General features: G+C 38.6%; 1 protein-coding gene and 1 pseudogene across 2 annotated transcripts in view; one reads left to right on the top strand and one right to left on the bottom strand.

Annotated features, from left to right (window-relative positions):
• drp2 (dystrophin related protein 2) overlaps positions 1-15,327 on the top strand; it is a 160,653-nt gene that overhangs the window by 7,292 nt on the left and 138,034 nt on the right. The window lies entirely within an intron of this gene.
• Positions 3,853-3,971, bottom strand: LOC113636205 (annotated as a pseudogene).

Genomic DNA, 15,327 nt, shown 5'->3' with positions numbered 1-15,327 from the left:
GGATTCCCATGACCAATAATACTCCATCCAAGGTCTGTACGTTGTGCATAAGGCTGATGTTCTTGGCCGGAAACTATTTCTCTTGGCAGTAGGGCTTGTGAGCAGTTGTACCCAATGAGCAGACCTACTTCACAATCCTGTAAAGGTGCTGTAAGATTGGTCTTGTGAATTTGCGCTATCATTATCACCGTCCCTTACCTGAACTGTATTCTTACTAGACATTTTGAATCAATTTGTTAGTAGAAAATATGGATAGATAATAAAATCTCTAAATCAACCTTAAACACTTCAAATGTAATGTAAATATAAATATTTAAGGCTTAAACAAAGCAAAAGGTTGTTTTTCAGTAGCAATATTTTACAGGAAATTAAATTGTGCAAACAGCCTATTTCAGTTTGAGAATTACCTTTCAAATTACACTTCAAAACACTTGGCTAACTTTGATATCAATTGCTAAAAGCCTTTTCCTAATATTTACAAAGTACTTTAAATCTAAAATGAAATGTGTCAATCAACAGCAAACTTCAATTAAAGTCAGAACATTCACAACACACACTTACAGTATAGTAACTTATCTTTGATTTACAGCAAAAACCTTTAGGAAAACCGAAAAACTTTTAAATGTTCAAGTTCTTTATGACTTGTCGCTTGTCTTTATATGTGTAATGCGTGTTTTCACCTCATCTGTTAATCCTTTGATGATGTTTCACGTGCTGCGAACATGCAGCGACAATCCTGCTGCTCCTACAAACTTGCTGTATCATCCACTCGTGTCCTTGAGCAGACGAGTTTTCACTGTACTGTACTGTATCTCCCTCCAAGCACACACAGACACGTAGGTCATCATAAACACGCTGGACATCTGGGGAAAGACCCAAGCGGTTCTCCTAATACTGATTTATTTGAAGACTTGTCTCCAAGTCCACTGTAAAAACTTGTTGGCTGCATGCTATGAGAGAGTCTTTCCACCAAAAAGAACCGAGTGCTGGTTCAGAGCTAGCGCTGGTGCTGGTTCAAAGTTGGTGGGATGTGGTAGCTCAGTGGTTAAGGTGTTGGGCTACTGATTGGAAGGTCATGGGTTCGAACCCCAGGTCCACCAAGCTGCCACTGCTCGGCCCCTGAGCAAGGCCCTATTTAGTGCACTTTAATTAATGTATCAAATGCTCATTACTTCAGCGCCCTTTTTATGAGCTAATTAGTTATGTGGTGCACTTGATTTGAAGTGAAAAAAAAGTTGTCAAAAAAGAAGGAACCGGTTCTAAATTGGGCTTGGCTCTAACCAGCACTCAAATTGCCTTGGTGGAAAAGGGGCATTTAATTCTTCCTTATGACCATTCAAGTCCTTTTTGACTGGAACATACCTTTCATCGGAGAATATAAAGTGTCCATCCTTGTCGCTAGCTCTTAATGACTAGAAGTCTCACGTTAATTGAGTCCCACAACATACAATAAATTGAATAATACATAAAGGTCTAAACATCAAACACGGATTAAATTCTCAATGAAAATTGTAATCAAAAGGTAAACAAATAAAATAAATGTCACATTACAGCAGCAGTTACAGGTGGTTAGAAGCTCTTTCTCACAAATAACATCCAAGCTCAACTAAATCACCTTAAATCATATGGCAAAATTATGTATAAAAGTGTATGACCAGATGATTACAAAAAACAAAACAAAACAAAACAAAAAAAAAACACACCAACAGAACAGCATACCCAGGGTACAGCATGGTGGTGAATTTTTTTTATTTTTATTTATTTATTTATTTTTTAATCAAGGTGGAGAAAGTAATACTGTAAGTAACTACAGTGGTGTGAAAAACGTGTTGGCACCCTTCCTGGTTTTTTAGTTTTTCACATCTTTGTCACACTTTAATGTCACACTTTTATGGTGGAGTCATGAACACTGACCGTAACTGAGGCAAGTGAGGCCTGCAGTTCTATGGATGTTGTTGTGGGGTCTTTTGTGACATCTTGGATGAGTCGTTGCTGCGCTCCTGGGGTAATTGTGGTCGGCCGTCCACTCCTGGGAAGGTTCACCACTGTTCCATGTTGTCGCCATATGTAGATAATGGCACTCACTGTACTGGAGTTCATTGAAGTCCCACAGCTTAGAAATGGCTTTATAGCCATTTCCAGACTTATTGTTAGGACTCAGCCCGGACTTTGGCCACGTGCATGTGTTTATTTTCTTCGTCACGTGTCCGCCTCGCCCTTGTCTGTTCCTCCCGTCCACACCTGTTTCCCATTAAAAGTGAAAGTGACGTGACATACGGCTAAGTACGGTGACCCATACTCAGAATTCGTTCTCTGTATTTGACCCATCCAAAGTGCACACACACAGCAGTGAACACACACACACCGTGAACACACACCCGGAGCAGTGGGCAGCCATTTATTCCGCAGTGCCCGGGGAGCAGTTGGGGGGTTCGGTGCCTTGCTCAATGGCACCTCATTCGTGGCCGGCTTGAGACTCAAACCCACAACCTTAGGATTACGAGTCAGACTCTCTAACCATTAGGCCACGACTTGCCCCAAATTGTAATTACCCTGTCTATTTAACTGTGCCGCCTTGCTTTGTGCAGCGCAGAATCTACTGTCTTTAGTCCATGTCGTGTTTAGTGTTCCTTTGTTATTAAATCCTGTTTATTTCGACATCCTGCGTTTGGGTCTGGTTTGTCCCGCGCTCGTGACAGAAGATTTTTTTTTCACTAAAATTGACTTGTATTTGTAGCTATTTCTGATGACTGCTGAGACATATTAAGGTGGCCAATACAGAATATTGTTATTTACAATAATGTATGTTTAGATTATTATTGTAGCCAGTTTGTTGTTGCAAATGCTCATTTTATTCCCCCATTTTTATCATACAAATCATTTCAGATTCCAACTAAAATAATTATTATAAGTAATACTTAATAAATATTATATTAAGATTAATGAAGGCTACTTGTCAAAACCGATAGGTATATGTTTAGACAACATTACAATAGTGCAACAAAAATGCTTGAATACATATAGTTCATCTGATTATTGCCATAGTTCCTAGTTCTTAACTTTCATACCGATTAATTACTGTTCCTATGGAAATAGTGGTTATGCAATGATTTTAAGTTAATCAGAATTCAGACAAATTTTGAAGTAGAATTCAGCTCAGTGATATTATTGTATTGTAGCACAGACATCAATTTAAACATGGAAGAAGCCATGTCTAGGGAGACAGATTGGCAAGGTTACACCGTAGCTGTAGCACTTTATTTTCTAGTTTTCCCTGAAGCTGCAACAAACAAGGGGAAGTGCAGGAATGAGAAGAGAAGGGAACATCAAAAAGTGGCCTTCTAAATGGCATGAATTGCACATATTGTTCTTGACTAATATGACAGTTTCATTGCACTTAAGAACAAAGGCATTTAAGACGCATCAAAGGAACTCATAATTCTCTTGTTCTTATTGAGAAATGTTTTGATATAATTTATGTTGAGCAATTACATTTAAGGATTTTCCTTGATTTATGTCAAGTCATTTCAACCACCTATAGCTGTTTTATTACACAGTGAAATGAGACAACGTTTCTCCGTATTGTGCTACATAAAACAAAGACAGAGCTAAGGACTTGAGTAAGTTACTCCTACCCACATAAAGTGCATTTGTGCAACCTGGTGCAAACAGTGCAAGACAAAAAACAAGAAGACAAAAAGTGGAACAAAATTCATTCATTCAATCATTTTCTACCGCTTATCCGAAATTCTTGTGTCAGGGGAAGCCTGTGCCTATCTCAGGCGTCATCGGCATCGAGGCAGGATACACCCTGGACGGGGTGCCAACCCATCACAGGGCACACACACACACTCATTACAGCATCTGGTATTCCCAGGCAGTCGCCTATCCAAGTACTAACCAGGCCCAACTCTGCTTAGCTTCCGAGATCAGACGAGATCAGGCATTCTCAGAGTGGAATGGCTGTAAGCTGGAACGAAATTGAGAATTTTATTTGTATGCATGGGTGTTTGCACAGTCCGAAAGGACTGACAAAAAAGTATGCCTGACAAATTCTCTAAACACTCACACCATTGTGGTGAAATTAGAGCTTGTTCCAGGAACATTGGGCATGAAAAGCAAATGCAAGGGTAGTTCACCCCAGCCAGTATATTTACTGATATGTTTTTGGGATGCCAGAGGAAGCTGGAGAACCTGGATTAAGATTGTGTGAACACAGGGAACGCTTACACTGGGGTGGTAGTAGCTTAGTGGTAGCTCAGTGGTAAAAGCATTAAGCTTCTGTTCCAAGGGTTACAAGTTTAAATCTAAGGACCACCAAGCTGCCACTGCTGGGCCATTAAACCTTCAATTGCTCAGTTATTCAGGAACTCGGGCGTCATCAGGCATCAAGGCGGGATACACTCTGGACGGAGTGTCAACCCATCGCAGTGCACACACTACGGACAATTTTCCAGAGATGCCAATCAACCTACCATGCATGTATTTGGACCAGGGGAGGAAACTGGAGTACCCAGAGGAAACCCCCAAGGCACGGGAAGAACATGCAAACTCCACACACACAAGGCGGAGGCAGGTATTGAACCCCCAACCCTGGAAGTGTGAGGCAAACGTGCTAACCACTAAGCCACCGTGCCACGCTTGCTCAATTATATAAATGAAATTAATTTGAAGTACTATGGAAAAGGGTGTCTGCCTAATATCATACAGACAGTAGCTGCATCATAGTTAAAGCTAAACATTCATATATATAGACAGTGCAGTCAAATATGCATACAAGCCTATTAATCTGTATATGTAATTCCTGAAAGAAGATTTATTGTATGAATTTGTTGGTGTCCCATTTGCCATAGAGTCACATTCAACATTGTTTTCTGTAAGAAATCACTTCATATTTGCTGGGAGAAGAATCACAGCTAACACAAAAAATGTAAGTTACCTTTATAATACTGGAGTATTAATTAGGAGACACTATTATCCTAACCAATTAGGAAAAAACATCAAACTTTTCACAATTGTTTAAGTTACTTGTGTTTATTTCAGCAGTCCTTATTCTACATAAGCTACCCATGTATGTTTATTTTCAGGGAAAGTTTTTTGTGTCCAGGATGGCATGGGAACAAGACTATTTTTGTTCAAAAGAAAAATAGGGCAAATAATATATAGAATGTTATTGCACTGGAAATGGTCGAAAGCAGAATTTGTCCACTGATTCCCCTTGCATTTTTCCAAGAAACACTTAAAAATATCATTGGTCACATGGTATTGGGGAGAATACAGCATAGCATGATTGCTGCTTGAGATTTTAAATATATTCAATTTCTTTGTTTTACATAAATGGTGTGACCCTGTGAGACAAAACTGGCAATTATAGTGAACTATAGCTGTTATAAATCGTCACATATTAGATTTACACCATGATTATAGTTTTTCATAAATAAATGAATTATAGAATAATCGCTTCTAAAAAGAAATTTGTAGATCATGAGGGCATCTATATACATTTAGATTTATAAATTTTACTCTTTACACTTTATTATTTACTTTCAATTTACTGCAAGGCTGTCACACTTCTGACAACATTACTCTAAAGTAAAAAATATATTATTTTTAATTTTATTAAACCTGCAGAAGAAATATCATAATGTCTTATTAAATCATTTCTATGTACGCAACCAGACACACCTCTCCACTCAGCATTTAATGTTTTCCTGATGATTTGCACTGCAGATATGCATAGCGGCTCATTAGATCTAGGACTGCATGCTAGCAGTTCCCTGTATGCCCTGATTCCCTCTCTGTATCAGGATGTGACGACGTGAAGTGACAAAGTATGGTGACCCATTCTCAGAATTCGTTCTCTGCTTTTAACCCATCCAAGGTGCACACTTACAGCAGTGAACACACACACACCGTGAACACACAGCCATTTGTGCTGTGGTGCCCGGGGAGCAGTTGGGGGGGGTTCGGTGCCTTGCTCAAGGGCACCTCAGTCGTGGTATTGCCGGCCCGAAACTCAAACCTCAGTCCCGCATCCTTAGGGTTAGGAGTCAAACTCTCTAACCATTAGGCCACGACTTCCCTGTGTTTTCAGACAGGAATATCAATTTGCTTAATCTCACACCAGAATCGGGTGCCTACTTCTGACCAGATGAAAACACAGGTTTGACTAATGACACATGAAATGCATATGAGGGTGTAGTTCTAAACAGTATGACAGTGTGTAAAGGGATCTATGAATCAAGGGCAGTTTCAACAGTAAATTCCTTATATCCAGCCACACCATCTGCTTTGGTCTGTTTTCTTGGATTTTTTTTTTTGTTTGAATGCTCTTTATATTCTAATGTGCATATTTAGAGATTTACTCAAAACACCCCATCTATTAATAAATGGTAGGCAATTTGGTGGGTTTCTATGACTGTGTGAATATTGGAATATTAGATCACCCAATGCATAATAGAACAGGGTGAGGCCTAGCTATTTAAATCCTGTTTATTTTTCCTTCAATTAGATATAATGAACCATCCAATTTTCTAGTTCTATACAGTCTACTTGTCGATTTGATTGTGTGTAGTAGCCTGAAGAGAGACTTATACTCATGGTTCAGTGTCTGGAGAAAGCCTGCAAAACTTGAAAGATGATTTGCACTATGTATGATGCCATCCATATCTGGGCTCTGGATTTTCACCGTTTAACTAGGTCAGGTCTAAGACTATGTACTATGCTAGAAAAGAGCGTAGCACCTTCCTGAGTGGGATGGATACCATCCTGTAATAATCCTGCTCCGAATTTCTATGAAGCTCACATTGATTTTGGGGCACCACCTGAACATCTAGCAGTTCAGCAGCCATAACCTGCTGTAAGCTACATTACTTCAGAGCATGTACAGTAGGGGTCAGAATATACCACAGCATCGGACATTGCCATTGCTGATTTTACTAATATTACTCTTAGTGACCTCTGACTGAACAATGTATATATCATTTTCTCCTACATGGAAAACTACCTTTGAGACATTATGCATTATTTCACATGCATTAACATTGAGTTCCTTATAACCAGAGCTTTTTCAGGTTTCTCAGTGGGTGCTTCACTGAGGAGAGAAAACCTGTTAGACGTGTGAAGTATTGCTAGCTTTGGCTTTGCGACTATGCTGCTGAGTCATTAACCATTAGCCCTGACATGAGGGCTTTAATATCGGAATTGGGGGGTTAATAACTCTGCCTAAGGAATCCAGATTTTCCTTTCACACTTTTGTCCTTGTCTTATATTATGACATCATCCTAAATCCAAAGAGTCCAAAATACTCTACCTGCCGCTTCTTTCTTGTAAAGTTTAGGACTATCCCTGACACAGTTACACAACTTTAATATAAAACATTTAAAAAATTAGCGTCTCTAATTCCCATTGTTGTTTTTTTCTTTAACATTTTACACTGCGAAACATTCTCATGTTATATTGAGAAGACACTGCATTTTGAAATAACAGAAATAGTGTTCAAAACTAATCATAATGTCACCTCATCTTTTACAAATACACAAATACATATAGGCATAAAAAAATCCAAAACTTAACTCACATTTTTCCAATTTGATGTGTAGGTGCTTTTCAGTGTTTTGATAATGATTTGACAGACCTGGTTTATATGGTATGTACTGGTTCTGATGCAGACAATATCAGAATCTCATCAATTTGTCAAGGATGGCTTGAACTATTCCATGCCTGAACACCAGAGGGACGTTCTGGCAGGCTTTGTGTTTCATGTTATCCCTGCATTTGGGTTTGATTTCACTCTGAGGAGACACCCGTCCCTGACAGAAGAACTCAGCCATTCACTGACCTAGAGTGATAACCTTAAATATGGCACCTAATGATTTTTGGGCTATTCTGGACTATTCTTTCTGGCCTTTTAGTACCTTTATCTGTACTTTCTTTTTTGGTCTCCCGGTGAGGGTGGTAACTGGGTCTTGATGTGCCTCATGACAAGCCTCTCAAAGCACTTCATTACAATGGGTGTGAGTGCGACGGGATGATAGACATTGAGGCAGGACACTGTAGACTTTTTTGGGGACAGGGTCGATGGTGGTTGTCTTGAGGCATGTAGGAACAACAGTGCTGCTCAGGAAAATGTTGAAGATGTCTATCTGCTAGCTGTTCTGCACATTCCCTGAGCACCATACCAGAAATGTTGTCTGGTCCAGCAGCCTTCCATGGATTAACTCTAGATTTCTCCTCAGGTCGGCCATGGATAGACAGAGTACCTGATCGTTGGGGGAAGGGATGGTCTGCCTTGCCATCCCTCTGCTCCTGCTGGCTAAATTTTTACCTGCTCTAGAACCAGTTTGGAGCCTCTGATGAGTGGTCTGTATGCTGGAATTAGCATAACAGATATGTGGTCTGAGTACCTGAGGTGGGGGCAGGGCTCCGCACAATACATGCTGGGAATGTTTGTGTAAACAAGATCCAGCATGTTTCCCCCTCTTGTTGCAAACTCCACATACAGCTGGAATTTAGGGAGCAATAACTTGAGATTTGCACAGAGTTCACACAGAGTTCACACACAGAGTTCTGCTCAGCTGTGGATATTGCTCAGCCATTTCTGCTTGGCTGCGGTTGTCGCTCGGCCCCTCTGTTCAGCTGTGGAGGTTGCTCGCCACTTCGGGTCGGCTGTGGACGTCACTCGGCACCATCGAGCTACACCCTCTCATTACTCTGTCTAAGGATGGTTTGGACTATTCCCTGCCAAACAGTTTTGTTTGTTTTGTGCTCACGTGTGTTTGTCCCACCCATCCTTGTGTCTCATTGATTGCCGTTTCTATATAAACCTGCTGTATTGTGGTTTCCTGGTTTCTGTTATTTATTTTACCTAGTCTTCTCCAGTGTTTTACATGTTTTGTAGTTTTGTCATTTTTTCTTAGCTTTAGTTAGCTTAAGTTAGCTTTATTATCATCAACTTCACCGAACTAAGGAAAATGCTAGATCAATATAAGCAAGATAGTTTCACTTAATGGCCAAAACACGGGAGAGGTTCAGCTCAAATAAACCAGGGAAAAGAGTTTCATTGTCAAAGTTTCAACTTAGATGATAATGGCTGGCAGTGAGGCGGGACCCAGAAGGCTTGGCAAGATGATAAATAAAACTGTAGATGCTTGGCATGTGCATGTATGTGATTGCCAAACCATGGTTTTTGGGCCAGTCTTGTTTAATAAACATAACTTGGGAAGAATCTGAGGATCTATTTGTAGGAGGTTTCAACAAAATGTATGTCTGGTATAAAATATTGATGGAATTTATAAATTAATTATGTACACTACTCCTGCAAGGATGTTTCAGTCAATATATCCGTGCTTTCGCATATAAACATTTACATAGGCTCAAAATGTGCTAAAGTAGTTTATCCTAATTAGTGATCTGTGATTTGCAGTTTGCTCCCAAAATTCATAAACTGCATTGCCATTGTTCTCATTCTTGTTTCATGCAAGTTCATTCCAGACTTTCTGAAATAAATGTTTACAGATTGTGTATGACTTTTGATGTATGACATTTATTATAACTTAAATTAATGTAACTTATTATTAGACTAAAACAACAAATTTAAAGATAAAAGAATATGTTTTGGTAGTCCTTTTTAAAATCCTTTTGAATGTGTGCAAATGCGAATTCAGCCATGTGACATTGTACATAAATTAATTTATAAATCTGAAACTGTTGTTTGTATGTAGACAATCCATGCCTGATAATTCTCAGTATTGACGCTTTCAGTACACTTTCAGGTCAGCTTATGTTGATACCATGTTCAAAATATGTTGCTTTGCGAAGTATCATAAGCTCACTCACTGTGTTACCAAGCCGTGTTATTTTCACTGTGTTCTACTTTTTGCCTGTTATGTCAGTTTTTGCATTTGTCTTGACCTTTGGATTGTTTGCTTTTGCCTGACGTTTTGGTTTTATTTTGCCTTGGACTTTCATTAAACTGTTTTACACAGCACATGGATTCTAGGTCTCAATCATTACAGGATACGTAGCCTATGATGGACCAACAAGGACAAGATATCGTGGCTTATCAGGAGCAGTTTGCTAACCTACACTTCACTTGCTGCCTATTATATCGTGCCCCTTGTCAAGTGTCATTGTAACAATATAATCAATGTTATTCATTTCACCTGACAGTGGAAATCTAATATATTTAAGTTGTATTAGGACAGTGTTCTTCATGTGATTTACTATGAAAATTCACAGTCACAGATATCACATTAAGTTCCTTTTTTGAGTTTAAATATCAAACACAACAGAAATTTCTGTAATACTCATTCCCCTTATACAGTACATTACTCCTTTTCCCATTAAGACCTTGAGGAGCTTGCTAGCAACTGCTGAACTTTTATACATAATTATTTTGCATTACACAGTGCTCCCATTCATTACAGTGAAATTAATTTCTTCTAGAGCACAGGATCAGTCATGATATTTTGTCCATGGAACAAAAATGTTCAAGGCCCCAACACAGCTGATTGACAATGCCATATTTGAAACCCTGACCTTCAGATCCAGAACCTTAACCATTGCCCCATCTGAATGGATTAGAGTTTGATTTTAAAACTGTAAGTTAACAAAGTGAGTAACAAAGTCTTTTATTTTTAACATAAAATTTATTGTAAATATAGTTTTCATTTGTTCTTAGATTATAGATGGGAAACAGTTACCTACAACATTTTAAAATGTTGCACATGATAAAGAATATCATAGTCAAAATTTAAATATGAGACAAAGAACATACTCTTTAAACAACAGTTTTGCACTACTGCAAGTATAAATGTCTGACAAACATTCCTAATTGTTAAAGTATATTCATAATATGTAGAAATATTTTGTTGTTGAGTATTTGTATATGTGGAATTGCAAAATACCCAGCAAATAGCTCTTTAAAGTCCTCATAGATAGCTTTGTTTTGTAAAAAAAATCCTCTCTGCCACTGAAACATACTTGACACAATATACTTGACCAGTGCAACCACAGCTCAATCTGGACGTGATTCTTCAATCACCTGTTAAAGAAAGACTTGTTATATCATGTTATATCAAATCACTATCATCCTAAGAAAAACAAAATCATATAATGGATGAAATTGTAAAGTTTACTATAATGCTGACTGATCATGGCTGTATATGCAGTGTTTGTTTAGAGTCGGTGAAACTTTATTCTGGATTCTACTGGATTTATTTGTTAATCGAATTTTAACAAAAGACATTTTGACAACACTGGCTGAGGTGAAATGTATCCACACATGAGATGAGGTGTGCTTGACATAGTTCTATAGAATAAGATTGGAAACAACATTGTATTGTATACTTACAGCATTGTATGCAATGCAATGCACAGATATATAACTAATTAGTTGAGCAATTGGAACATTTTGGAATAAAAATAATTTTATAATTGCTGCAAATGAATAGAAATAGGCTAGATGAATAAATACTTCTCAATAAGCATGTTTGCTAAAACAAAAACCTTATACTCATTTGAAATGTAAATTTTATTATTCAAATAAATATGGGGTGTATAAAAACGATGAAAATTCAGCTTTGCATCAAAGAAATACATTATATTGTAAAAGTATATTAAATTAGAAAGCCAATTTAATAATATTTCACAACAATAGTTTACAATCGTTTTTTTCCTCTATATTTGATCAAATGCAGACTTTATGTGCATAAGAGACTTCTGTCAAAAACATTAAAAATAGTAGTGTGTCTTAATTTTGACCAGTACTGTACTTTTATAAAATAACAGCAGAGAGGATAGAGAAAAGAGTATAATAGCTTGAGCTAACTAGCCTCATAAATTATCAATTAAATTGTGCTAGCTTACATTTAGCATATTTGATTTACTGCCTGGGGGCACAGTGGCTTAGTGGTTAGCATGTTTGCCTCACACCTCCAGGTTTGGGGGTTCGATTCCCGCAGTTGGTATCTTCTCTTTAGTATAGCAGAGTCTAAATGGAACTGGTACATCTCTAGATGCCTCAGGATCCTCACATAGTCAGCCTCATCTCAGTGGAGGACCAAAATCTTCATGACACGGAGGACAATCGGAGCTGGTAAAATTTCTGGATGCCTCCGGGTGGGTAGAAATAGAGAAGCAGTCTAGAGAGATTAACGTAGCTGCTGTTCATAATATTAGCAAGTAATAGATGATAATATGCATTTGGTCTGATGTAATAGAGCACAATATTATGAGATGCATTATGTGTACGCCTGACTAAAGAGATGAGATTTTAATCTACATTTAAACTGGGAAAGTCTGTCTGAGTCCCGAACACTATCAGGAAGACTATTCCAAAGTTTGGGAGCTACATACGAAAATGCTCTTCCGCCTTTAGTGAACTTAGATATTCTGGGAACTACCAGATGTCTTGAGTTTTGTGGTCTCAGAGAGCGTGAATGATTGTAGCGTATTAGAAGACTAGTTAGATACTGTACATTGGAGGTAAACCATTAAGAACCTTGTACATAAGTAGCATCAGTTTGTAATCAAATCTAAACTTAACAGGTAGCCAGTGTAGAGATGATAAATTGGGGTTATATGATCATAATTTCTTGTCCTGGTAAGAACTTTGGCAGCTGCATTTTGGACTAACTGTAGTCTATTTATTAAGGATGCAAGACAACCACCTACAGTAGTAATGAATTACAATAGTCCAGTCTAGAGGTCATAAATGCATGAACCAGCTTCTCAGCATCAGATACAAATAAGATGTTTCTCAGCTTGGCAAAATTTCTAAGGTGGAAGAAGGCTGTTTTTGTAATATGGGCAATATGATTTTCAAAAGACAAGTTGCTGTCTAATATAACATCCAGGTCTTTCACTGTCGAGCTACTAGGTACAGTACATCCCTCTATATGGAAGTTGAAGTGTGAGAGCTTCTGTGTAATGGTTTTTGGATAAAGTAGAAGTATTTCTGTCTTATCCGAGTTTAACATCAGAAAATTACCAATCTTTTATCTCTATAACGCACTCAGTTCATTTGGACAATTTAGCAATTTCATCTGGTTTTGATGAGATATATAGCTGTGTATCATTAGCATAACAGTGGAAACTAATCCCATGCCTTCTAATGATGTTCCCTAATGGAAGCATGTACTGTATATCGAGAAAAGCAGAGGTCCTAGAACTGATCCTTGAGGGACCCCATAATTAACTGGCAATAAACTAGAGGATTCGAAATTTAATTCTACAGGGTAGGATCTAAACCAACTTAAAGCCTGTCACAGGAATACCTGTGTAATTTTGTAAGTGATCTAGGAGAATATTGTGATCTATAGTGTTGAATGCAGCACTAAGGTCAAGTAGAACTAATAGTGACATGCAGTCTTGGTCCGAAGCTAAGAACAAGTCATTTGTAACTTTCACAAGTGCAGTGCAAGTGCAGGCGGATCGGTGTATCCTCTGCAGTGACGCGGTCGATATACCAGTCTGTTGTGGTGAAGAAAGAGCTGAGTTGCAAGGCAAAGCTCTCTATTTACCAGTCGATCTACATTCCTACCCTCACCTATAGTCATGAGCTTTGGGTCATGACTGAAAGGACAAGATCCTGGATACAGGCGGCCGAAATGGGTTTTCTCCATAGGGTGGCTGGGCACTCCCTTAGAGATAGGGTGAGGAGCTCGATCAATCGGGAGGAGCTCAGAGTAGAGCCGCTGCTCTTCCACATCTAGAGGGGTCAGCTGAGGTGGCTCGGGCATCTGTTCTGGATGCCTCCTGGACGCCTCCCTGGGGAGGTGTTCCGGGCATGTCCAACCGGGAGGAGGCCCCGGGGAAAACCTAGGACACGCTCGAGGGACTATGTCTCTCGGTTGGCCTGGGAACGCCTTGGTATTCTCCCGGAAGAGCTGGAGGAAGTGTCTGCGGAGAGGGAAGTCTGGGCGTCTCTGCTTAGACTGCTGCCCCCTAGACCCGGCCCTGGATAAGCGGCAGAAGATGGATGGATGGATGGATGGATGGACAAATGCAGTTTCTGTGCTACGATGGGGTCTAAAACCTGACTGAAACTCTTCAAAGGTATTTGAACAGACACAATCTTTTCTAGTATTTTAGACATAAATGGAATGTGTGAAATAGGTCTGTAATTTGATAGTTCATTGGGATCTACTGTAAATTAGGTTTCTTAATGAGAAACTTGAAAAGAGAACTTGAAAGATTTAGTGACCTAACCTAAAGATAACAAGGTGTTAATAATATTAAGAAGAGGCTCACCAGCTGTATGTAACACTTCTTTCATTAATTTAGTTGGAATGTGATCTAGTGAACAAGTTGTAGATTTAGCTGTAGTAATAAGTTTATCTAGCTCTTCCTGTCCTGTACTTGTAATGCACTGTAGTTGTGAGTGTAGAGCTGTAGGTGAGACTGGGTCATGAGATGCTCTCATATGTTGAACATCAACTATTTTGTTCCTGATACTTTCAATATTTTCAGTGAAGAATCTCACTACTGAACTGTGATGGAATAGTGTGTTCGGATCTCTGTTTTTTTGTTAATCTAGCCAGTGTGCTGAATAAAAACCCGGGATAGTTTTGGTTATTTTCTATGAGTTTGCTCAGATGCTTAGCCCTAGCAGCTTTTAGAGCTTGTCTATAGCTGGACATACTGTCCTGACATAATTCTAAAAACCTCTAATTTAGTTTTTCTCCACTTTCACTCAAGGGTTTCTCTCTTGAGGGTGTGAATATGACTATTATACCATGGTGCAGGTATTTTGTCTATAACCTTCTTTAATCGGATTGGGGCAACAGTGTCTAATGTGCTAAGATACAATTTAATAAGATAAAATTCTGTGGTAGATAGAGCCTGGAAGGGGGGTGGGGGGACTAAGGGGGATTGATTATTGGGGATAGTCTTTTTAGACTGTTTTTTATTCAATGTATTTTCAGTCAATGTATTTGTATTTACAATGGTATAATTGTACTGCAAAAGCAAAGCACAAGAGAGTTTTAAATATAATTTTTTGTAATATGTAAATATTCACCAAGATGGACATTTTTGGCATTAATTTGTTCAGGATTCAAGAAGTGATCTGTGTTATGTTATGAAAGAATATGCCTCAATAGCCCTGCACTGGGTGAAGTGCTGTGTGCACAGAATTGATGAATGTGCAGGGTACAAATTCAGCTGAAAATGCAGTAAATCTGGTTGTTTTAACCAAGATTATCCTAAAATATCTTTTTCAAGTTCCCTGTTGTAGGCTAAAATGCAATTTTGTAAATTCCCAGGTAATCCCATCAATTTCCATTAATTTCCATATATTCCCATATTTTCCTGTTAATTCTCATG

This window comes from Tachysurus fulvidraco, chromosome 17 (genome assembly GCF_022655615.1).
Source record: "Tachysurus fulvidraco isolate hzauxx_2018 chromosome 17, HZAU_PFXX_2.0, whole genome shotgun sequence".
Lineage (NCBI taxonomy): Eukaryota > Metazoa > Chordata > Actinopteri > Siluriformes > Bagridae > Tachysurus > Tachysurus fulvidraco.
The sequence above is the reverse complement of the archived record's forward strand: the minus strand, read 5'-3'. Positions and strand labels throughout refer to the sequence as shown.